Source organism: Ictidomys tridecemlineatus, chromosome 5 (assembly GCF_052094955.1).
Source record: "Ictidomys tridecemlineatus isolate mIctTri1 chromosome 5, mIctTri1.hap1, whole genome shotgun sequence".
Classification (NCBI taxonomy): Eukaryota; Metazoa; Chordata; class Mammalia; order Rodentia; family Sciuridae; genus Ictidomys; species Ictidomys tridecemlineatus.
The window spans coordinates 35,510,211-35,534,695 of record NC_135481.1 but is presented as its reverse complement, the minus strand read 5'-3'; the positions used below and the strand labels follow the sequence as shown (position 1 = coordinate 35,534,695).

At 40.7% G+C, this 24,485-nt stretch overlaps 1 protein-coding gene and 3 non-coding genes across 4 annotated transcripts in view; 2 read left to right on the top strand and 2 right to left on the bottom strand.

The window, feature by feature from the left end:
* Positions 1-6,415: 6,415 nt before the first annotated feature.
* Positions 6,416-6,487, bottom strand: Trnah-gug (transfer RNA histidin (anticodon GUG)). Its single transcript has one exon. It is a non-coding gene; the product is annotated as a tRNA-His (tRNA).
* Positions 6,488-6,617: 130 nt separating this feature from the next.
* Slc28a2 (solute carrier family 28 member 2) overlaps positions 6,618-24,485 on the top strand; it is a 58,660-nt gene continuing 40,792 nt past the window's right edge. Inside the window, exon 1 of the mRNA XM_078049677.1 lies at positions 6,618-6,799. The gene's annotated coding sequence lies outside the window, so the exon portion shown is untranslated. The remainder of the gene's footprint in view (positions 6,800-24,485) is intronic.
* Trnah-gug (transfer RNA histidin (anticodon GUG)) lies at positions 7,915-7,986 on the bottom strand. The gene has a single exon. It is a non-coding gene; the product is annotated as a tRNA-His (tRNA).
* Positions 8,603-8,674, top strand: Trnah-gug (transfer RNA histidin (anticodon GUG)). Its single transcript has one exon. It is a non-coding gene; the product is annotated as a tRNA-His (tRNA).

Below are 24,485 nucleotides of genomic sequence, written 5' to 3'. Positions count from 1 at the left end.
CTTCGCACATCATAATCAACTCCTTAGAAACACCCACTTCTTTCCTGTGGTTTCCACATATGCCCTTCTCCCAAGCAAACAAGCCTCGCACAAACACCCCCAACCTACCGGTGCACCTGCCCCAAGAAGGCCCACCCAGCCCCTGAAGGCAGCATGTGCGCTTGCAGAAATCCCTCAAGCCACATTCTGGGTTTCATTGTCAATCAGATTAGTGACAGAATGGAAACAGACAAGTCAATAAATCAAGTCTAGAAACAGTTCCAATGTTGTCTATCACAAATCCCTTATCCTCTCGAGGCTCTGATACTCAAGTGCTAGGCATTTTTATCTTAGGAATAAAGCCAATTTCTCACCAGAAGTGTTATGCCCTAAAGGCAACAAATATTTGCCTCACCTTACCATAACCTGTGCTAAGTATTGCCTCTGTGTCTCCCCACTCTTAGGCTAATATCTGCCTTATGAGGGAGCAAAGAACCAGGTGAGGTCCCAAAGGGAAGGAATTCAAAGCTGGGGGAGAAGGATGTGATAGGAAAATTACAAAATTTCTAGATTTCCCTAGGCTCCAAGTCTCAAAATATTTGTCACATTCTAGGGCATGTTGTGTATATATGCTTCTCAATCTTTAATGTGAACATGAGTCTCCTGGGGATCTTGTTAAATTGAAGATTCTGATTCTGTAGGTCTAGCTTGGGTGCAATCCCAGACTTTGTAGTTCTGACAGGCTCTCAAGTAACACAAATGTTGCTGGCTCCAGAGCAAGTACACTTTGAGTACCGGACTGTAGAAGATAATGAAAAATCTGGTATTGTGCTTTGTACCATGAAGTACAACAGAAAATGTAACAAGTACAAGTTTCTTAAATGTGCAGTTTAAAATATTAACTAATGATGCAAAGCTGGACAGAGATGATACCAGAATACTATTCTTCTGGTATCATCCATATGTGAGAGTCTCCACAGTCATCAAGTGTGAAGGAACAGAAAGATCACTGATAAGGAGTCAACAATTGTGGGCTCTAAACAGATATTTGGTCAAGGCCACTCATCCTTTCCTGGAAAGGGAAATAGTGATTGTTATTAAGGGAGATGATGGATATGAACTAGCTTATAAAACTGTAAAATATTTATAATGAAAGTTATCACATGAGGCCACATGTAGTACAGAGTTGGGTACAGTGGCACTTGCAGCTCCGGAGGCTGAGGCAGGAGGATTGCAAGTTCAAAGCCAGCCTCAGCAATTTAGCAAGCTCCTAAGCAATTTAGCAAGACCTGTTTGTAATTTAAAAATTAATTAATTAATTAATTGATTAATTAATTAATTAAGAAAGGTGCTGGGGATGTGGATCAGTGGTTAAGAATTCCTGGGTTCAATCCCTGGTATTAAAAAAAAAGTAGAACAGAGTCAGACTGATGACAGCTCAAAGGAATGGAATCCATCAAGTCTGCAGACTTCCTGCAGGAGGTAGAACTGAGCTGTGTAGGATTTGGACAGATGAAATAAAGGGGTGCTAGCCTTGAGCTGAATGAAGGCATAAAGGTGGGGAGCAGCACTATAAGGAAGCAGAGTATTCCTGGTGGGGAAGAACAGGAACAAAGTTAAATTATTTCAGAGGAAAGGAAAACAGTCCTAATGATAGGGCTTAAATGATAATTTAAAAATTACAATGTCTTGTGTGCATTATACACTTACTGTTGTTTTAAGTTACTAATGAAGCTTCCTCCCCTGAAGAGTGTGAGCTCTTGGAAGCTGGTAATGTTGAGCACCTCAGGGCGGGCAGGCACTTTGATGGGAACCAAGGATTCAGAGAGGAGGCCATCACAGTAACATTCCTCCAAACCCTTACATTGTGTTTCACTGTAGAGTTGGATTCTGTTGGGAAGCAGGAGTAGTTCCTACCATTTAGTACAGAGCCTGTAACATGGTACTGGCTTAACAAAGTTGAAATAAACAAAGGTAATTTCTCTTATTCTTAGCTTTATATAGTTGTAATTGTGATATACACACAATGTTATGTTCTTTTTTCCCCTTAACATTGTATTTTGATTTTCCCATGTTATATAGCCTTTATTTCCTTCCATTTTGGGGGGAATTATTTTATTTGGGGGTTGGTGGGGAATTTTAAACCTATAGAAAAGTTCAAAGAAAGTACAGTGAAGGGCTGGGATTGTGGCTCAGTTGTAGAATGCTCACCTAGCATGCACGAGGCACTGGGTTAGATCCTCAGAACCACATAAATGTAAAATACAGATATTGTGTCCACCTAAAACTAAAAAATAAATATTAAAAAAGTACATAATCCAAGTGACTTGGGAGGCTGAGGCATGATGATCACAAATTTGAGGCCAGCCTCAGCAACTCAGTGAGAATCTGTCTCAAAATGAGAACAAGATCTGGGGATGAAACTCACAGTGCCCTGGGTTTAATCCCTGGTACCAAAACCCAAACAACAAACAACAACAAAAGCCCACAGAGGAAACCTGTACATGTTTTTTCAAGATTCATTGAATTTAGATATTTGCCATATTTATTCTTTTTTTCTTCTGTCTCTCTCTCTCTCTCTCTCTCTGTGTGTGTGTGTGTGTGAGAGAGAGAGAGAGAGAGAGAGAGAGAGAGAGAGAGAGAGAGAGAGAGAGGGATTTCTTAAGAATAGGAATTCTATAGGACCACAAAACCCCTATCACGTTTAGGAAGTTTAACATTTATTTAAAAGTGTTGTCCATTATAAGGATGATATGGAAGTTTCCCATTTTTCTCAGGTGTCTTTTATAGTTTCCTGCTGCATTTGTGAAGTTCTTTTAGTCTATTTTAATCCTAAGCAGTCCCCCTTTCTTTTGTTGCTGGTTTGCTTTTCATGACATTATGGTTTTGAAGTGTTCAGGCTAATTGTTATGTAGAGTGTCCCACGTGATTTTGTTCATTCATGTTTGTTCATGATTTAATTCAGATTAAACATTTGTGAAAAGACCACTACATAGGAGATGTTGTGGACTTCCCAGAGTGTCACATTAATAGTCCTGAAATGCCCACTTGTCCCTTTATTGGGATGCTAGACTCGATAATTTGGTTAAGCTGAAGTCTACCAAATCACTCCAATTGACTTTATTTCAAGTGAGCTGTGGGATGATGTACTGAGGCTTTTTTTGGCTATTTGCTTCCAACAACATTTTACCTAATATCTTAAGCCTTCCCTGATGATCTGTTTATATTTGTTACTACACTGGGGACTGCAAGATGATGACGCTAGTCTATCACTCTAGTCTATCATTCCTTTTGCCCTTATTAGCTGGCATTCTGGCATTTTTCTATAAAGAAGATCTTTCTTATCACCATCCCTGCCCACTTTCTTTCCCTTATCCCCATAAGTCGAATTTTTAAAAAAAAAATTTATTCAACATCCATTGCCATCACAGTATTATTATTAGTAGTAGTACTGGGGATTGAACCCAGGGATGCTTTACCTAAATTATTAGGGCCTTTCACTAAGTTGCTTTCACTAAATTATTAGGGCCTCACTAAATTGCTGAGGCTGTTCCCAAATTTGCTATCCTCCTGCCTCAGCCTCCCCAATCCCTGGGATTACAGGTGTGCACTACTGTGCCTAGCTTATTATTCTTTCTAATTCTCAAATTGTTACAGATTTGGCTGATAGGAGCCTTTTCAAAAGGTTCCTGTGTCCTTTTGACTTGGTATAATCAATCTTTAAGTAAAACTTTCTTTCTCACACAAGATTTTCTAGACTCACTTCATACCTTCTCTGTTTCAGACTTGGATCAGATATTGCTTTAAGGGAATCTTACTCATCGTAGGTGGAAAGGCATTTAAAACTTGACTTTATACTTTTAGAATGGCTATTTAATATGTTGCCCTAATGAATATGCTTTGGTTTAACACAACGTTACCTAATTATTACTATTTTTTTAACATTTAGGATATTTCCATCTCCTTCTTTCTAAATAACTCTGTAATGACCATATTTATGCAGATAGCACTTCCTAGTTTAAGATTTATTCATTTTATGGGATTCTCAAAAGTAGAATTATTGAGGAAAAAAATGTAAATTTTTTTTTTTTCTCTTGATACATACACCTAGTTGCTCTCACAGAAGGTTTTAGAAGTTAGCAGTGGTGCCAGATATGGTGGCAAATACATAATTCCAGCTACTCAGGAGTCTGATGTAGGGGGAATTACAAGTTTGAGGCCAGCCTGGGCAACTTAGTGAGACCCTGTCTCAAAACAAAGTATTAACAACAACAACAAGAACAACAAGAAGTCAGCCATGACTTCTGTCAAACCCAGTAATTTTCTCATTTCTTTTTCTCCTTGACATCTTTGTAGCACCGGAATCTGATCTCCCTTCTTTGTGAAAACTTCTTCACCCAAGATTTCCTTAGAATGATATTCTCCTGGTTTTCTCTCTTCTCATTTTCTTCTTTAATCTCCCGACATTGTATACTTCTTGAGGCCCCCAGTCTTGAGCCCTTGCTTTTCTCACAGGGCACTGAGCCAGTGAAGTATGCTCACTCCCTATTTCCTGACTTTGGATGCCCAGGCTTAAGCTCTTATTTCTCCTGAGAGTTGTCTTCTTCTAAGTCTGGTCCTTTTGCTTCCAGCCTCGTTTGGGTCTGACTCTGTTCATCTCCCTGAGAGGATAACCACATCCCACTTCACTCTGACCTATGTACTCTGTTCTTTGAGAGTCTGGATGTGGAGCTGGAACTTCATTTGTGCCAGATTTTGTTTGGCCTACATAGTTTCATTCAACCTAATGTTTAAAAAATTAATTGAATAAGTTGCCAATATTTAAAAATTTGAGAACTCACACATAACACTCAAGATTGCTGTTTTCTCCTGAAACATCAGAAGATCTGATGCATTGAACTCATATTCCCATCAAGCACAACTGGCAGAAGATGAGTAGCCTGGGTGCCTTCAGATGAGGCTATATCTCCAAAGACCATCCAAGGCCTTACAATTTCATTGAAGCTCCAGGTGAGTTGATTTTATCACCAACTTTCACTTTTTTTTCCTGACTGTAATATTAAGAGGAAAGTAAAATATTTTTTCCAGAAATATTTTTGTTAAGGATTGAAAAAGAAAATCAGAAACAAAACAAAAGGGAGGAAAGAAGGAATGAAGGAAGGAAAACACCTAGAGGGCTAAATTTCACTTGAAAAGTAGGAGAGCACATTTTTCTTAGTGGAATCACAGACTATTCCTATATGATATGAAAATAACATGGTTCTGTATTGAAAGAACACAACTTAATATGAAATCATAAAGAAACCTGGTTGGGCATAGTGGCACATGCCTGTAATCCCAGCGACTGGGAAGGCTGAGGTAGGAGGATTCCAAGTTTGAAGCCAGCTTGGACTGCTTAGTGAGACTGTCTCAAAATGAAAAAAAATATATATATATAGCTCAGTCATAGAGCACCGCTGGTACAACCCTCCACGGCCCAATAAAAAGCAAACCTGGTCACTTTATATACTTCATTTAAAAAACTCTGTCCAAATATTTGTGGGGAGACTATGTGCTTGGAACATAAACATGTGCAAGACTTATTCACTTCTGTCTTCAGTTCACTTGAAGGAATATCCTAACTCTTATTTGCTCCCCCGCACCCTTCCTCCAGTGCTGGGTACTGAATTCAGGGTTTGGTGCATGTCAGGCAAGTGTTCTACCATTAGGCTAGGCTAAATTTTATAATGATAGTAGTTTGTGACTCAAGTTGGGTCTTGGGAGCGGAGGGTCTTCAGATGGACTGACAAGTCAATATTCTCTTCCATACTCCAAACTCAGGCTTCTTCTTTGTGCTTCCAACCTGAAATCAAATAGTGCTTCTTGTCAACAGGGCCCAGGCTTTCATCCAAAGGTTCTTATGGATACAGCAAAGAATCCCCTTCTTTCAGTTTGCCTGAGTCCAGGCCTGGGAAGGAAAAAGACAAGACCCAAGATGGAAGGAGATTCCTTTGCAATAAACAAAGAGGAAAGTATTTACACAAACATAAATACATATTTATTTATACAAGGACTGTCATGGAAAGATACTGAAAACTGGCAATAATTGGTGGGTGACCAGAAGTATGAGGAGCTTTACTTCTCACTAGGCTTGTATGTATATATGTATTCTCTATTCAAAAATGAACGAACCAAGTTTTAGACATGCATAAAGGGGGGCAGGGATCACAAGGTCATGGGGGCGCTGTTTTGTCAGTGTCGAATAATTCGGACACGAATTTTCCGGAGCGAGATTTTAAAGCCGTACTCGGAGAACTGGAGGTAACTACGAAGTAGCTCGAGTTTCAAAGGTAGAGAAACAGCAGTTTCTTTTCAAGGAAATGAATTACGGTGTACAAAAAACGGCTTTACACAAGCAAAAGAAAGCGAGCCCCTTGCCGTGCCATTGTTCCCACAATGCCGTGACTCGGATTCGAACCGAGGTTGCTGCGGCCACAACGCAGAGTACTAACCACTATACGATCACGGCGAGCTACCGGGGACCTGTAAGGCTGGCTGTCTGATTGTTCTCTTCAGCAGTCATAGGCCTTCCCAGTCTGTGCGTCACTAAGAGACCCACCTATGGGGCGGGGCTCCAGCCTGACGCTGTTATCAGAATGCGCAGGCGCACTGCTGTGTCTCCAGTTGCTCAGGTTCTGTGTGAGATTTTGATTCATTGGCCAGAAAATGTGATGATGAGCTTCTGGTGGTGGGCTACTTGTGAGTGGGGTGGGGAATGGAAGGAGACCGCCTGTGCATCCAGGGACTGGGCTGACCAGAGCTCCGACCGTCCTTGTGAGAGGTCAGTTTCCTGTGACTTGGAAACTCTATCGGGATTCCCCTGCCTGTAGGGGGCCATTCTTCCTGGGTGCTCCTCGCTGCTTGATTCCCGAAGCAGTGATCTGACACAGCCTTTGTGGAGGGTGTGGACGCCCTCAGAACTGTGTTGACTGCGTAGGCTGAACTCAACGAACCCATCTCACCCTCTCAGTTCTCCTGAGCCCTGCCGCTCCTACAGTCCCCGGGCTCAGACTCCTCCCTCCTCAAGGCTTCCGCCGCGCCGGGCACCCACCCTACGCTGTGTTCCTAGGTGGCAGCAGGGATCGAGTCTGGTTTTTATTCTTGTCCATCAGTGCTGGCGCCCTAACGGAGCCTAAACTGAGTCGCTATACAGTGAGCAGTGGCTGTTTGCTAAATGGAATGTGCTAGTGGTTTCCTGACAAGTGAATTCATAGTGACCACCCGCCTCTCAAGTGTCATTTGTCCCTGCAGAAGGATCTTGCTGAGCACGGATTGAATCCTTTCACCACCCTCACCCTCGAGACTGCAGTAAATTCATCTGCTTTTCCAGCTCATCACTTGGCCCTCGGTGTCGTTTCCCACTCTTTAATTATTTGCTCTCATTCACTCAACAGGTGCTTGAGAAGCGTCTACAGTCAGCCCAGGGCCTGTGGGCATTGTGGGGGTGGGGACTTCATAAAGAAGACGTAGGGAGAACACTTATGAGAGGAATTATGACAGTGCCTTTTCAAGACTTCGTTCTAGCCTTTGCACATTAAATTATCCTGGCTGCTTGACGAATTTCCATTCTACTTTTAAGAGCTGCCTCAAAGGTCACTTCCTTTGAGGAGCCTTTTCTTCCAATCTCGTGGAGCTCATTCCTGTATTAGGGAAATTTGCACAGATGCCTATTACACTTTATAGCCTGGCGAGTTCTCTGTGCTTCCTCCAAAATTGAGGGTAAGCGCATAGTAATGGAAAGCCTATGCCCTGCAGCAGACCAATTTAGCCAGAGTTGGTGTAAACGTCGTTCTCAACTGTCACAAGGGAATTTGAATACATTTTTCCAGAACTCTGGGTAAAAATGAAAGAGAGCGATGAGACAAAACCCTACTACCAAGCCATTGTCCCCCACGATGCCATGACTCGGATTCGAACCGAGGTTGCTGCGGCCACAACGCAGAGTACTAACCACTATACGATCACGGCGAGCTACCGAGGACCCAAAGGAGGTCTCCTTTTTCCTACTACTTCTCTGTTGAAAGCTCCACCTTTTTGCACGTCAGGAATTTGTCATTGCTTCTTCCCGCCTCTCCCCTGCGTGACTGCACGCAAACGCGCTAGTTTCCTCTGCTCTCTGTTGGGCCAAAGGCCAGGTACCCCAGCCACGCCACCGTGTGGGCCGCGCTTGGGGTCTCTTTCTCCCGTTTCCAAGGAAGTTGTGAGGGTGGATCATAATTCTGTCTCGTTAAATTTAAGAGTTCCTTCAGAAAGCGTGACAGCTGGGGCACGGTGAGCGCGAGAGGGACCCAAGGCCCCTGTTCGGGTGACCTGGGGTTTCACATTAACAGAGACGTGGCGTCATAAAAATCCTTTAGTTTGCAAAGCTTTTTCATGTCCTGTCATTTGCTGTCGGTACAGACCGTCAAGCAGACTTCGGGATGGGAAGTTCATGGTGCTCCTACCTCTCTTCGGGGTCAGTGTGAAGGTCGGGTGGTTGGGAGAGCTAGTTTATAACAGGAAGCTTACGAAAGCCAGGACAGCGGCCTTCTAGATGAGAAGAGCCACACTCAGTCACCCGTGCAGCGTGGCGTCCTGGTAGCTCGCCGTGATCGTATAGTGGTTAGTACTCTGCGTTGTGGCCGCAGCAACCTCGGTTCGAATCCGAGTCACGGCATTGTGGGAACAATGGCACGGCAAGGGGCGTCTTTTTGGATTTAGCAAGTTCTCTGTGTTTAAATCATATTCTGCCACGAATGAGGCCCGGGCTGGAGGTGTTATATAACAGACTATCATGTGTATACAGAAAGTTGTATGGCTCTCCTGGGACATTTCTTTCTTCTATCGTGTGTATACAGAAAGTTGTATGGCTCTCCTGGGACATTTCTTTCTTTTAAATTCTTCATCTGCTAATAAACTAGCCTCCTTCATCTTTCCTAGTATGTGATTGTCTTGGTTTTGGATGATTCTGTGTGGTACCTTTTTTTTTTTTTTTTTCTTCCTCATTTGGTCCCTGGCAATGGTGGAGTCATATATTGGGTCCTTCAAAAAAACTTCACACTTGCTTTTAAAACGTCAACACTTTGGGGGATATAGACTATAGGAACACGTACAAGCATTAAGGATTAGAATAAATTTGACAACCATTTTGGTTCAGATCCTGTGACAAGGAAAAATATGACCTGCTGGAGAGCTGGTTCTTATAGTCACTAAGAGGGGTGCTAATGAGAGATCTGTAACCTCAATCTCCATAGACTCATAGGTGACAGAGTGTTTTCTCTTGAACCCACCATCCCCACTGTACCTCAGGTTTAAAGCAAATTGTATTTGTTGGTTTGCTTTATGTGTACTTAAAAAATCCAACTCAACAAATTCAGGTCTGTCATTTTGCATTAGGTAAAACAGAAGTGAGTTTTGGATTTGGCTCCTCAGGCTGTTAGTGGCAGCTGGGTTGTTGTCAAGGAGGGAATGAGAGAGGCCTGAGTGAGGAATAAGCCTTTCCAGCCCTTCCCAGAGGGGTGGGTGTTGTGGTTGGCAGCAAAGCAGTCAGGGAGCATTCCTGGGAGAAATGGACATTGTAATGATAGTGCACCCCTTTTACCCATAATCCATCAGCACAGATTTACTGAAAGATGCAAAAAGCCAGGACTGCAGCAGGCTGTCATTTCCCTGAGTCTCCTAGCTCCCAATTCCCTAGATTTGGTAAGTTTAAAATCACAACAGGACAGCTCAGACAACAAGAGTGTTCTGAGCTTGAACACTCAGAATGAGGAAAGGTGAGCCTGAGAATTTGCCAGGGTTTGGATGTCTGATATAAGAATTATATATTTAGAAAATCAACATCACTGACCAAAAAAACTAAACCAAAACAAAACAAAACAGAACTATTCAACGGGAATGTGACTACTCTATTCCTTATATCATTCAACAAATAACTACACTGAACTTTTTTATTCTATGAGCTGGAATAAGGCATGGGGATGGTATGGGGGAAGCAAAGAAAGATCTGGCTTTCTCCTTAATGGACCTGCTCCCAGCCCCTCATTATTCTCTGCTGGTACTTCTGTGCAATGGGTTATGAGCTGATTCCAGAACTTTGGGAGAAAGTCAGGAGTATTCACTCTCTATGAGTAAAAACAACCAAGAAAACAAACCCCATGAATGTCCACCATGTGAGGTACCCCACGAACCATTCACATCTGAGGTAAAGAATGCTGGAGAAAGCTGAACTGAAAGGGTTGAAGGTTGACCTGGTTGTAGGAAGAGTACAGGAAGGAAGGGTCCTCTCCTGCATTTCCAACTACTAGCCTTTTTGGCAGGTATATAGTCATCCTGTCGATGGGTGCATCCAGCTGCCAAAATTTCATAACACTGTCTTTTGAGGTCACTCTGTCAATTCCCCTTACTCTGATTTCAGGCCCATGAAATAGACTTGATGATGATTTGACTGTTCATTAGACTTTCCTGCAGCAAAGAACATTGCTCTGCATTAGCTTCTGGTCTGCTGGCACTTGTTCTCCTTACTGTGATATTTTGGTTTAGTCGCTTAAGAGTCTAGTTGGTATGATTCATTTTCCTTGAGGCTGCTTATCTCTGGGTACACTGATACAATGAAGTTTCTGGGCTGCAAAAACTGAGAGCTAGAGACCCTGAGGCCCTGGCCTTGGAAGACATCACCAAGACTCTGGAAGCCTCTCTAAGCAGCAGCCAGCACCCCTTCTCCTTGTGGCCTTTAGTTTTTGAAACCATTTTGTGATTTCTGATTTTGGGAATGTGGTCTCCACTTTCCCCCACTTCCAGCTTGAGGCCTAACCTCTCCTTTAGGTCTGAGATCGATGAAAGAGGTAGGCTGTGTAACAGCTCTCTGTGCACACAATCTAGCTCCAGCTGTTTCCATTTTGTTTGGATTTATTACTTTCTGCAGATTTCCAGTCTTGAGTCCAAGTCAGCTTTGATTTTCTTTTTCTTTCTTTCTTTTTTTTTCTGTTACTGGGAAGCAAACCCAGGGCATTCTATCACTGAGCTATATCTCTGTTTTTAATTTTGATACAGAGTCCCACTGAGGCTGGCCTCAAATGTGCTCCTCCTACCTCAACCTCTGAAGTCACTGGGAGTACCAGAGTATGCAACCCAAACCAGCTAACTTTGACTTTCTTTATCCTGTTTTTCTGATAGACACTGAGGTGTAGTAGCTGACACCCTTCCTTTAGGCTACTCCTAACTCATATTAAAGGGTAGCATAGGTTAGTAATGAAGTCTTTGGCACCTGGAAGTATACTGCCTAGGATTTGAATCCTGACTCATCCATTTACTAGCTGGTCAACCTTGGGCAAGTAACATATCTCAATGCCTCAGTTTTCTTATTTGTAATCTGGGAGTGGGGGAAGCAGGCTTATTATGAAGATCAAATAAGTAAATATTTGTAAAGCAACAGTGCCTAGAACTTATTAAGCCATATTCAAGTTTTACCTAAATAAAATAGTAGGTGAGAATATGATAAGGAAACCAACTCCTTAAAAATGAGCACAGTGGATCTTAAGCATCTTAACTTGCATTGTTTCCAATTTAGCATTACACTCTCTACAATAAACTGCCCCAAATCCTTTTTGAACTCTTGTTTGGGAATTATCTTCAGGGTTGATTTATAAGCCATATGCATGAATCCATCTCCATATATATATATATAAAATCACATTCATTTGAAAGGATTTTTGACTGCTTTTAAATCTGCCTTCAAAGAAAAAGACATCACCCCTTAGTCTTTTAAGGTGCAACAAGTTTCAACAATTTAAAATGTTTTAAGTAACAATGTTTTTTTAAAAATATTTTAAGTAACATTCCAGCAAAATATGTTTTTGGTATAAGTGTGTAGACTTAAGGAGGCAACAACAGTGATTTATAAGCTCTGGATTGTTTGTTTAAACAATGACCCTATGGCTTCCTTGTTACTCCTAGCATACCTGGGACTGCTGCTGTCAGCCACCAGCAGCATGTTGCCACTGATAAGCAGACTGGACTAGGAGCCGCCATATCACCTGGAAACTTGTTTAAAATTCAGAATCTTGATCTACTTGTACACAGAACTACTGGATCAGAATCTTCATTTTAACAAGGTCTCACCACTTGACTCATCAGCACACAAAAATTTGCTGTATTCTAGAGCTCTAATGGAGCTCTTCATTGGTTACCATGTGAATTCTTAGGTTACTATAAGAAGCTGAGTCTACTGAACCTCATCAATGTGGGGGGGGCATTGAGATTTTTGGATTAAACCCAGGACATCATATAGGCTAAGTAGGCTCTCTACCACCAAATTACTCCATCATTGACATGAAAGTTCTGAGAGAAGATGGTGATCTGGAAGGGAGTCACCACCCAGCCTGTTTGCAGGGACATATAGGGAAGAGGCAGCAGACTGGATTTCCACTAGAAGGCGCTCCATCCCAAGAAGTAGGTGTGGAAAACTGAGGCTGGAAAAATTTCACTTCTGATTTATCTGAGCCCAGAGGATTTTATTCCTGGGATATCTTGTATATTTTCTGAAGGCATTTGAAAAAAAAATGTATTCTGCTATTAATGGGGGAATGATTATCAATTAGATCAGATTGTTTTAAAGTAATATTCAAGATTTAAATCCTGGATGGTTTTCTTTCTACTTGATCTATCAATGAATGGGAAGGGGTGTTGAAAAAAATTCCCATTGTGAATTTGTCTATTTCTTGATTTTTGTTTTTGTTTCATGAATTTTGGATTGTCATGTCATCTTAATGAATTGATCTATTTATTATTAAGAATTCTTTTTTAATCCATGGAAATATTCCTTGCCTTGAAATCTAATTGTCTGATTATTTATATAGCCATGCTACCATTTTTTTTTTCAGAGTTGGAAATCAAACCCAGGGCCTTGTGCATTCTAGACAAATATTCCACCACTGAACTGCATCCCCAGCCCCCAACTTTCTTTTGATTAATGTTATACAGTGTATCTTTTTCTATCCTTTTCCTTTAATCTTTCGGTGTCTTTAAAGTGTTTTTTGTAGAAGAAATTCATTAATTTCTGTTTTATTTTTATCCTATTGGCCTCTTCATTGGTTAGTTTAGACTTCTCCATTTAATATGATTCTATAGCTGGCACGGTGGTGCACACCTATAATCCCAGTGGCAAGGAGGATCACAATTTCAAAGCCATCTTCGGCAATTTAGCTGAAGCCTTAGCAATATAGCAAGACCCTATCTTGAAATAAAAAAATAAAAGGGGTTGGGGATGTAGCTCAGTGGTTAAACACCCACTGGGTTCAATCCTTTGTATCCCCCCAAAAGGGAATGTATACACACACACACACACACACATACACTCTCACACACAGACACTTATAGTTTGAATCCTATGTTGCTATTTTGTTTCTATTTGTCCCTTCGGTTTCTCCTTTCTCATTTTATGCCTTCTTTTTGACTAATTGAGAATTTCTTTTTTAAAAATATTTTTTAGTTATTGATGGACCTTTATTTTATTTATTATTTGTAGTACTGAGAGTCAAATTCAGCGCCTCACGTATGCTAGGCAAGAGCTCTACCACTGAGCCACAAACCCAGCCCCTAATTGAGCATTTCTTAAATGGTTTTATCCTTCTCTCTCTTTTTTGACCACTACCATTCTCTATTTTGTTTTTATGAAGTATTATTAGAAAGCTTACAGTAAACATCTTCAAGTTATCACTATCTATTAAATAACATTGTACCAATTAATATTAGGAATAAATAACAGTATAACTCCTCTCCTGACTTTTTAAAATTTTTTTCTTTGCTACTGTAGTTAAATGTTTTACTTTTTTTGTGTGTTGTAAACTACACAATACTTTGTTATTTTTGTTTTATTTATTTATTTTTTGTACTGGGGATTGAACATAGGGGTATTTTATCCTGAACTACATCCTCAGTCTTTTTATTTTATTTTATTTAGTCTTGCTAATTTGCAGTCTTCCCTAAGTTGCTGAGGCTAGACTTGAAATTGTGATACTCTTGTCTCAGCTTCCCAAATTGTTGGGATTATAGGTGTTTTGCCATTGAGCCTCCTTGCTATTTTTGTATTTTAAAAATAATGCTATTGTATTTTTTACACTTTATTTTATTTATTTACTTTTAAGTGGTGCTGATGATTGAACCCAGCGCCTTACATGATAGGCAAGCACTCTACCACTGAGCTACAAACACAGCGCCCTGCTTATTATTTTTGTTTGAATCAGCCAATTATCTTTTAAAGAGAAATTTAAGATAAGAAAAATGTATTTTATAATTGTTCTCTTGACTCTTTGTATAGAATTATATATTTTTCTGATATCGTCTTCCTTCTGCTGAAGGTCTTCTTTTAAATTTTCTTGTACTGCTTATCTGCTGTTGATAAATTCCCTTATGCATTTGAAGTCTGAGAATGCCTATTTTGTCCTTATCCTCATTTTCCCTGTATAATACTATTATTATTATTATTACTATTATTATTTTGGCAGTGCTAGAGATTGAACCTAGGGCCTTATGCATAAGGCAAGCACTCAACCAACTGAGCTATATCCCCAGCCCCAATACTATTATTATTGACAGCTTTTTCTTGTACTAACTTAAAGATGTTGCTCCACTGTCTGCTTGCATAGCTTCCGATGAATCTGTATCTTTGTTCCTTTGTGTGTAATATGTCTTTTTCCCCTGGCTGATTTGAAAATTTTCTCTTAAGATGGGTGAAGTTGCTCACACCTGTAATCTCAGCAACTCAGGAGGCTGAAGCAGGAAGATCAAAAGTTCAAGGCCAGTCTCAGCAATTTGACTAGACACTAAGCAACTTAGTGAGACCCTGTGTCAAAAAATAAAAAGGGCTGGGATGTAGCTCAGTAGTTAAGCATCTCTGGGTTCAATCCCCAGTACCAAAAAAAAAAAAAAAAAAAAAAGAAAAGAAAAGAAAAAGAGAAATTTTTCTTTATCATTGAATTCTAGGGCACTAGACCACTGAGCCCCATCCCCAGCCCTATTTTGAATTTTATTTAGAGACAGGGTCTCACTGAATTTCTTAGCACCTCGCCATTGCTGTCATTTAACAGGCATTTCATTTCTGCTTTAACAACTCACAACTGCATGCCCCTTCTTCCAAAAAAAAAAAAAAAAAAAAAGGATTTCCCATTCTTTAGTAATGGCTTCTGCAAATTTCTGTCCCCTTATAGATTACCAGTGTTATCATCTTTAACTTGCTTGGGTCTCAAAAAGTCACAGTGCTCTTGTGACTTTTGAAAAGGAAATTTATTGGAATGCTTTGTTTATATAAAACCATATTTGTAAATATGGTTATATGAATGCAGGGGAAACACCAGCAATTTTCAATGATTCTAAAGAAGTTGAGTATGTGCTGAGTGATTTAGGGGTCTACTTTCTGGAATCACATAAGGCAATGAAAGCTTAGTCACCAGGAAGGATAGAAGCATTTTGTAATTTTACAGAATATAACAGAGGGTGGTACTCCCTTAAATATTTCCAGAGGCCCAACATTTTAATGAGGCAGGATTAGGCAATATATCTGATAATAAGTAGTTTCAAAGAAAAACCCTTGCTATCAGTGGTCTCTTTTCTACTTCCTCTCCTAACAGTTTGTTGTATTCTTGTTTGGAAAGGGCAAGAATTTGTGCTTAATGTCTTGCACCAAGACCATCCCAAGGCATGACACCGATAAACAGAATTGTCAATCAACCGGAGTCTGTAGCCTCCTAGGCCTGGACATTCATTGTTCCCCTACCCCTCACCTCATCTTCCCAGACAATTATAACAGGGCTTCTTCCAGTTACAGCTTCTCCAATCTAGTACTTCCCACCCTGACCTCACCTCTGGCTTGTGTAACTTATCTGATCAGGTCCCTGACCCCTGGAGCCCTGTTCCTTAATTTGAAAGATAATCAGTTAATCATTGAACATTTTATCTTAAATACTTTAAAATTATTTATTAACCTTTGCTAAAGTTAATGCTGTACCAGCATCAAGTACTTTAGTTTTCTATTTTTGGGGAGATGTGGGGAAAACTATCTAGTCAGCGAATTTATTTGCTGATTTCAATTTCACATTATAGAGACCAGCCCTGGTCCCTAAGCTCCCCACCTTCCCCAGGGCTCTTAAACCTTCCTTCTCCCTATTAAATATATCTTTTTATCAAATTCCCTTCCTAACCTGCTCACTTGTTAAAAGGTGCTAAAATATTGTCCTCCCACTCAAAAGTAACATAATCTGGTTCATGGAGATCCTCAAGATAACCTCCTTTATAGTGAGAGCCTGGGGACAAACTCCGATCAAAAAAAGAAGATTCTCTGGTATCACCAGGGCCTCATTGGATTTTTTTGTCTCATTGAGACACGGCAAAAGACCAACGATGTGCGGGGTAAAGTGTGTTCACTGATGTGTGATAAGGATATTTGGTTTGAGTGAGAGTGGGCTTAGATGGTATATCTACCCATTTGAACCTCTCTTGATTATAAATCTTAAAGCATCAGAGAGGAGGCAGGTGTCTTAGTACACTTGGGTTGAAATGACTAAATACTACAGCTTGGGTGGTTTAAATAACAGAATTTATTTCCTGACTGTCTGGTCTGAAAGTTCCAGACCAAAGTGTTGAGTTATTCGGTTTCTGATGCTCAGCTTTCTACCTGCCTCATGTTCTGACACCTTCTCACCGTGTCCTCACATGGCATAGAATGATAAAGCCTTCTGGCTTTATAAGGACACCAATCCTATCATATTAGGGTCTTACCCTTGTAATTCTATTTAATTTTAATTTCTTCCTTACTCCAAAAATAGTCACATTAGCGGTTAGGACATCAATGTATGACTTTTGAGGGAAACATAATTCAGTCCACAGAAGAGGGAAGGCTTAATCCAGACCAATTTCACAGCAGCCCAGCAAGGTGGGAAGCTTACCTTCCAGTGCTAGAGCCAGCATATTATTGTTCTGGAACCTGAGTTGGAGGTAAAGCTTATAAGTCACTGCTAGGATCTGCAAGGACACCTGTGGGACATATAATACACAGTGTTTAGTGTTAGCTTTAGACATTTTTCTGCCTAGGATCCATGCAGGCCTTAAATCTTTTAGCACCGGAAGTCCCTTTGCTCAAAATCTCTGTCCTTGTGGCCCATTGGTCCACAGGCTGGCCCAACAGATTGATGTAATTATAGAATTTTGAGAAGGACTTGTTAACCTCCAAAATTTATTTATTCTACAATTTTTTCCATTTTTAAAATTTGTTCTAATTAGTTATATATGGTAGCAGAATGCATTACGATTCGTTGTACACAAATGGAGTACAACTTTTCATTTCTCTGGTTGTACATGATGTAGTGTTACATGTGCAGTCATATATGTACCTAGGCTAATGATGTTCATCTCATTCCACCATCTTTCCTGCCCCATGCCCCATGCCCCCTCCCCTTCCCTCCCTTCTACTCTACAAATTTTAAGGAGCCAAGTATTAGGGGAAATAATCCTGAACAAACCCAAATATACCTCCCTCACTGGCTCATTGGTTGTGTTTGTTTGTGTATGTTTGTGTATGAGTGAATGTGTGTGTGTGTGTGTGTGTGTGTGTGTGTGTTGCTAGGAATGAAACACAGGCCTTATCCATGCTAGGCAACTGAGCTGAATCCCCAGTCCTTTTAAAATTTTTACTTAGTTTTGAATTTTTTTTTTTTTTGTAGTTGTAGATGGACAACTATGTGGTGCTCACACATGCTAGGTGAGCACTCTGCCACTGAGCTACAGTCTCAGCCAAGTTTTAAAATTTTTGAGACAGGATCTTTGGCTGGCCTTGGACTTGTGATACTCTTGTCTCAGCCTCCTTGAATTGCTGGGATTACAGAAGTGCACCCTCACATCTGACTGCTCACTGATTCTTAAACATCTTTAAAAGGATACAGAAAATACATGTGCTACTCTTAGACTTTAGTTTCCAGTGAGGCAGTTAATTTCAGATCATTTCTTGAAGATGGGTTTTGATCAGGCCAGAGACAGAAAGAGGATGAAGAAAGGCAAAGGGAGAGGAGACTTGGGCTCTGAAGATCCTCTGCTGACTTCCCATTTATCTGTGCTATCCATCTTTAGTACAGATGCTGCCTTGGCCATGGCCCTTTCTATCCGATCTCCCATCTGACCCATTCCCCTATAGCTCTCAAAAAGAGTGTGGACGGTGATTTCCTGTGGTGAGGTAGGGAGTAGTGATGTAAGGAGATGGCAGCAACCATTCCAATCCAGCTTTCTGGCAGGCAGCTTTCTGGTCTTGCATGCCAGAGTCAGCAGATCCTCCATCTGGAAAAGCTCTGGAGAACCCAGCCTGTGGGTTGTGGTGTGTTAGTCAGCTTTCCTCACAGTGAACAAAACACCTGGAAAAAAAATTTAAAGGAGGAAAGGTTTATTTTGGTTCATGGTGTCAAAGCTTTCAGTCCATGATCAGCTAACTATTGCTATGGGCTGATCAGCTCTTGGTAGCCATGGAGGAGAGAGAGAGAGGGGGGGGGGAGAGAGGGGGAGAGAGAGAGAGAAGAAGAAGAAGAAGGAGGAGGAGGAGGAGAGGGGGAGGGGGAGGGGGAGGGGGAGGGGCAGAGGCAGAGGCGAGGGACAAGATATAATCCCTAAGGGTGCACACCTAGTGACTTACTTCTTCCAACCAGGCCCTACCTACCTACAGTTTCCACCTTCTCCCAGTTGTCCATTAATATTATTAATCCCTCAGATGGATTTACCCCATGGATGAGGTTAGAACCTTCATGATTCAATCTCTTCCCAAGTTCCAACTTAGACATTGCTTCATTGGGGACCAAATCATCATCATATGAGGAGATTTTGGGGAACATTCTAGATCCACACCATATCAGGCAGTGTTTGCAGATTTCAAAGTTTGTGCCAGCCTGGTGGCACTTTCTTATTACTAAAGTTTTCTTTATTCATTTCAGGAGAATATTAAATTGCACCTGTTGGTTGCAGGTTATTTAGAATAGGCTTTTGCAGGAATTAGAGAAACTTCCTGTGATGTGAAGTGAGGGGCTGAATCAGTCCCCCAGTTTTGACGTCCTCTATCAGTGTCCTCTGGGGCTCTAGGGGTTCCAGGGGGAAAATTTAGAACCAGCTACTTAAAGCTTATGACTTGGAAAATACTCAAATGTCTGGATTCATGGCTAACATTTACACTCAATAGCAATTGAGAAAGTGGTTTCACCTCTCTAAGCCCCATTTTGTAAATAGGGATTTGAAAAAGTAGTAACTACTCCACTGAGATTTGGTGAAATGATATACAAAAAGGCCCTTTTCCCAGAGCATAGTATCTAGTAAGCTCTCAATAAAGTTTAGTTGTTATTATTAATAATAATTTGAATTTTTTGGTGGTCATGTTAGGACTCTGTCTCTGTTTTTCTTCCCTTCCCCTTTAGGCCTTTTTCAAGTTCAATGGAGGCTAGTCAGTGCTCTGACATAGAGCTTGACATCTCATTGGTGCCCCTATACTCTTGGCAGAACCCCACCATGCATGGGGCCCCCAGCTCAGGTGCAGGGACTTCTGGGTAGGAAGCATTCAGCTCACCAGAGCAGGGAGTGTTTTTTTTTATTATTATTTTACAAAAATACGATTCTTCAGCATTCTATTCATTGTCTAGCATTTTATTTTCATATTCTGCAGTGTTCCTAAAAGATAATAATAATAATATTAATATATGTAACACTTATTGAAGGCTAGTGTGTGATTAATAAGGGCTACTTTCAAAGGCAAGTGATATTTGGAAGATTTTTTAAAAAAAAATCCTAGTAATTTCCTTAAATGAGAAAAATGTAGCACTTACTTTGATGATGATGATGATGATGATGATGATGATGATGATGATGATGATTTGATACCAGGGATTGAACTCAGGGTGTCTTAACCACTGAGCCACATCCCCAGCCTTTTTTTTTTTTTTTTGTATTCTATTTAGAGACAGCGTCTCAGTGAGTTACTTAGGCTTCCCTAAGTAGCTGAGGTTGGCTTTGAACTTGTGATCCTCCTGCCTCAGCCTCCTGAGCCACTGGGATTAGAGGTATGCTCCACTGCACCTAGCTTACTTTGTCTACAATTATTAAGGAATAAATTAATGTTAACTTTTTTGATCTGAACTTTATAGTTATGTGGCAAAAAACATTATTTGCCTTCTTTTTTCATTGTATTTGCTACAATTAAATTAAATTTGCCCATTAATATTTTACATAATGAATAACTTATTGTACAGAGTATACCTGTAATATATTATGCAAAAATGGATCTGAACAGCCATTTTCCTTGGAAACTGTGCTGAATCATCCTGTAGGTTTTATTAATCACAAACAGATACCCTTCTTTTGATAAAGAATTCCAATCTAGAGCTTGTTCTTGGAAAAGGAGTGCCCTGTAATTTCTCTTTATAGCACAGTCAGTATCTCAGACATTATGTTCAGTTCCCTTGAGGAGATAACTGCTCTTAACAAGAAATAAGATTGCAGCAAAGAACTTGCTGCTCCAAATTTGTTTAAAAAACCAATCAGATAAATATTTTGTTTCAATTCTTACATCAAATATGTGAGAGGATACTTTTAGTTTCAAAGGATGAAAATAATCTGTAACCCCAGCTCTTCAGGAGGCTGAGACAGGAGGATTGCAAAGGGCAGGCAGGGGCAATTTAGCAAAAACCCTGTCTCAAAATAAAATGAGAGAGGAAAAAAAGGACCGGTATGTAGATCAGTGGTAGAGTGCTTGCCTAGCATGTGCAAGCCCCTGGGTGTTCTCTCTCTCTCTCTCTCTCTCTCTCTCTCTCTCTCTCTCTCTCTCTCTCACACACACACACACACACACACACACACACACACAATTTAAAGATCTTAATTGACTATATTATTTTTGATTCTAGAATCAGGCAACACTTTCTTCTGTAAAATAAAGTAATAGTTCCAATGAGCCAAGTCTAGGTGGTTGGGTTTTTAGTCAGAAAAGGGCTGAAGAAAGCAGAAACAAAGGACAAAAAGGAGAATGGTCATTTCAAAGTTACTTTCCTGAAGCGATAACTGGAGGAATGGGAGAAAAAGAATTGCAAGTCATACATCAAATAAGGGGTTGATATCCTTATCCTATTTATTTAAGAAGCTCAAATAATTCAATGCAAGAAAACAAAGACCCAAATAAAAACAATGAGCAAAAAGACATGAACAGACATTTCTTTTTCTTTTTTTAAAAAATTTATTTATTTGTATGTGGTACTGAGGACCGAATCCAGGCCTCAAGCATACAAGGCAAGCGCTCTACCATGAGCCAGCCCCTGAACAGACATTTCTTAACAACAAAAATAAACAAGTAGCCCACCAATAGAGGAAAAAATTCTCAGAATCAGTAATCATCAGGGAATGGAAAATTAAAACTGAAAATTAAAAACCACAATTTGACTATTATTTCTTTAATTTTTCTTCTTTTCCTCCTCCTTCTCCTTCCTGGTGGTGGTGCTGGAGAGAGAACCCAGGGCCTCACATATGCTAGGCAAGTGCTCTACCACTGAACTATATCCCTAGCCCTTCTTATTTTCACTTTTTAATTTTGAAACAGGGTCTTGCTAGGTTGCCCACATTGGTCTCAAACTTGTGATCCTCCTGCTTCAGCCTCCTGAGTAGCTGGGATTGAAGCAATTGGCGGCACTGCCCAGTTTAATCCTGATTTCTAAGAAATACTCCTGAATTCTTAAAAGAAACAGCTTGCTGACATGAACTTTAGTGTGAGTGACTCCGTTTTGATTTTTTATCTGGTCTGTGCAGGATCTTAGTCCACAACAATGGCCTCTTGTTATTTTTATTTAACATAGTATTTGTGTTGACACTGATGACTTAGGTGCCTCTTGTTTCTGGTTCTGAAGTCACTTTTTGGACCTGAGAGCACATTTGACTCCACGAGTTTGGACCATTGCCCTTGTAGTTTAAACATGGCCTGGGGTCCAGCCCAACCCTGGTCCCACCTTACTGGATTTGCCTGTGGCCCCCAAATAAAAGAGCAGATGATCAAATAGTGTCAGGAACTCAGCAGGTACAAAGCAAACAAAACTAAACAAAACTAGGAACTTGGTATAACAAGATGATCATTGAGCCTAAATTTAGGGATAGAATAAGAAGAGAGAGCCATGCAGAAAAGAGAAAAGAGAAAGAATATTTATTAAATATCTGTCCCAGACAATATGTTGAAGGCTTTTGTTTATTTCATTTAATAAGTGAATGAGTTTCATTTAATTCTATTGCCCTGTAAAGATGCCATTGTTATCTCCCTTTTAAATGTTAAACTAGCTTGTCCAAAGGTTTGGCTTAGGTGGTAAATGTGAGATTCTTTGGGGAAAGACAAACACCTCCCTGGAACTATGGAGGATGTGGGTTGATGAGTAAGTGTGACGATTTCACCTTGATGATATAGAGCCTCCTGCATCCGGTTTTTTCCCACTCCCCCAGGCTGGCTGGCTCATCCTTAGCTCTGTAACACAGGCACAACCCTGAGCTGCATTGTTGCATCTTGAAACTGGGGCAATGTTGAAATGGGGGCTCAGGCAATAAAAGAGGACAACGAGTGGAGGTACCAAACTGAAGTCCAAAGGCTTGCAGGAAAAGGGAGGATCCTGAGTCGGATTTTAGAAGATAAGCAGTGTAGAGACAGGAGTGGTGGCGCCAGCCTGTAATCCTATTGACTCAGGAGGGAGGCTGAGGCACATAGCGATCTCAAGTTTGAGACCAGCCCAGGAAACTTAGACCCTATCTAGAAATAAAACTTTTAAAAGCAGAGGGTGGGGGTGGGCTGGGGCTAGGGATGTAGCTCAGTTGTAAAGTGCTCCTGGGTTCAACACCTAGTGTGGGGGAGGGGAGAGGATGAGCAGTATAGGAAAAGGAGGAGAAGAGGACAGCTTGGGCAGCTGAGGCAGGATGAGAACTAGAGGGTCCTGGGTAACAACAGGGGGATTAAGCTCAGGCTCAACTCTGTCATGTGCTTACTTGGTGATTTTGGCCAATGACTTCACGTTGCTACACCTGAGTTTCCTTATTTGGAAAACTGGGGTAGCAATAGAATTTTCCTCAAGGATTTGTGGTCAAGAAAGAAAACGAGAAAATTCAGGTAAAAATTTTGGAGTGGTACCCGAAACATAAGAGAACAATCTAGTTTGTGGGGAGGGAGAGCACCTCTATTAACATCTTTACACTTAAATTAGTTATTAAAGTAATATTTGGAGCATTTCCACATTTATACCAATGTTTTTCTTTTCCTTCTCACATTGGCTCTAATTTGACGTTTCTACTAATCTCATAGGCAGACATAATCACCATCACTTCCATTTTGCAGAAGTGAAAATCAAAGCTCATAGAAATTCAACTTTCCCAAAAGACATTAGGTCACTTTGCCCACAGAGTCTCTGATACAAATCTTTCCGTTCCTGCCTTAATAGTAAAACCTGAGGGGGGGAAAAACACCCACAAAATAAAATGAACAAACAAAAACCCCAAGAGGGATTAAATCCTGAACTGCTTCATAACAAATAATTTGGACAAGGATTACTTCCTTATAACTTGTTTTCCAAATTAAGGTAGACTTTCACCAACTGGATATAGTCAGAGTATGTAGGGAAGGTTTGAGTGGGAATCAAAACAAAACTTCTTAGACTTTGTCCTCTTCACACTTGGGCCATAATCAGCAAACTATAAACCATTCAGGAATACTAGAGGTCAACCTTTTACAACCAGAAACCAACCCCCAACTCTCTTCAACAGAGAGTAAATCCTGTTCTAATTAGAATTTAATTCTAATCCACAGTTCAATAAGACTGTGATAATGGGAAGTTGTTGATATCAGATTTCTAGAACCCAAGACCATTTTCACAAATCCTCCTGGGACTCTCCATTCCCATCACAAAGCTGGGACTGCCGGTTCATCCATTTCCTCGTATGCACATGACCAGTGCTCGCCTCCCTTAGTGTTCTCTGCCAAGGCCTCCAGCCAACTCAGCTCTGAAAGGAATGAGGTGGCCCCCACAGGCATTCTGGAACTGCTCTCTTCTCAAGCTCTCTGTAGCACAGCTTCCAGCAGAGCCCTCCAAATTGTAAGAAGGAGAGATATGAAACAGAGAGGAAGGACTGTGAGAGAAAGAGGAGAGAGGGAAGGAGGTGGAGAAAAGGAAATAGAGAAAACTTAGAAATAAGCAGAAGAAAGGAAAGAAGAAGGTAGAATCCCTAATACCAGGGCAAAGAGGTAGTGGCTCCTTAGGATTTGCCAGATTCTCATTCTTTTTTTCTCATAGTCAGATAATACTTAGTTGGTTTTTAAATTAGTTCTTTTTAGGAACTCTACACTAGAAAAGCAGGCTAGTCAGCACTTGATCATGGAATTGTCCAGGACTGGTGCTGCAGTATGAAGGGGTATCTGTTATCTCCCTCCTCTATTTTCACATCCTTTACACATACAC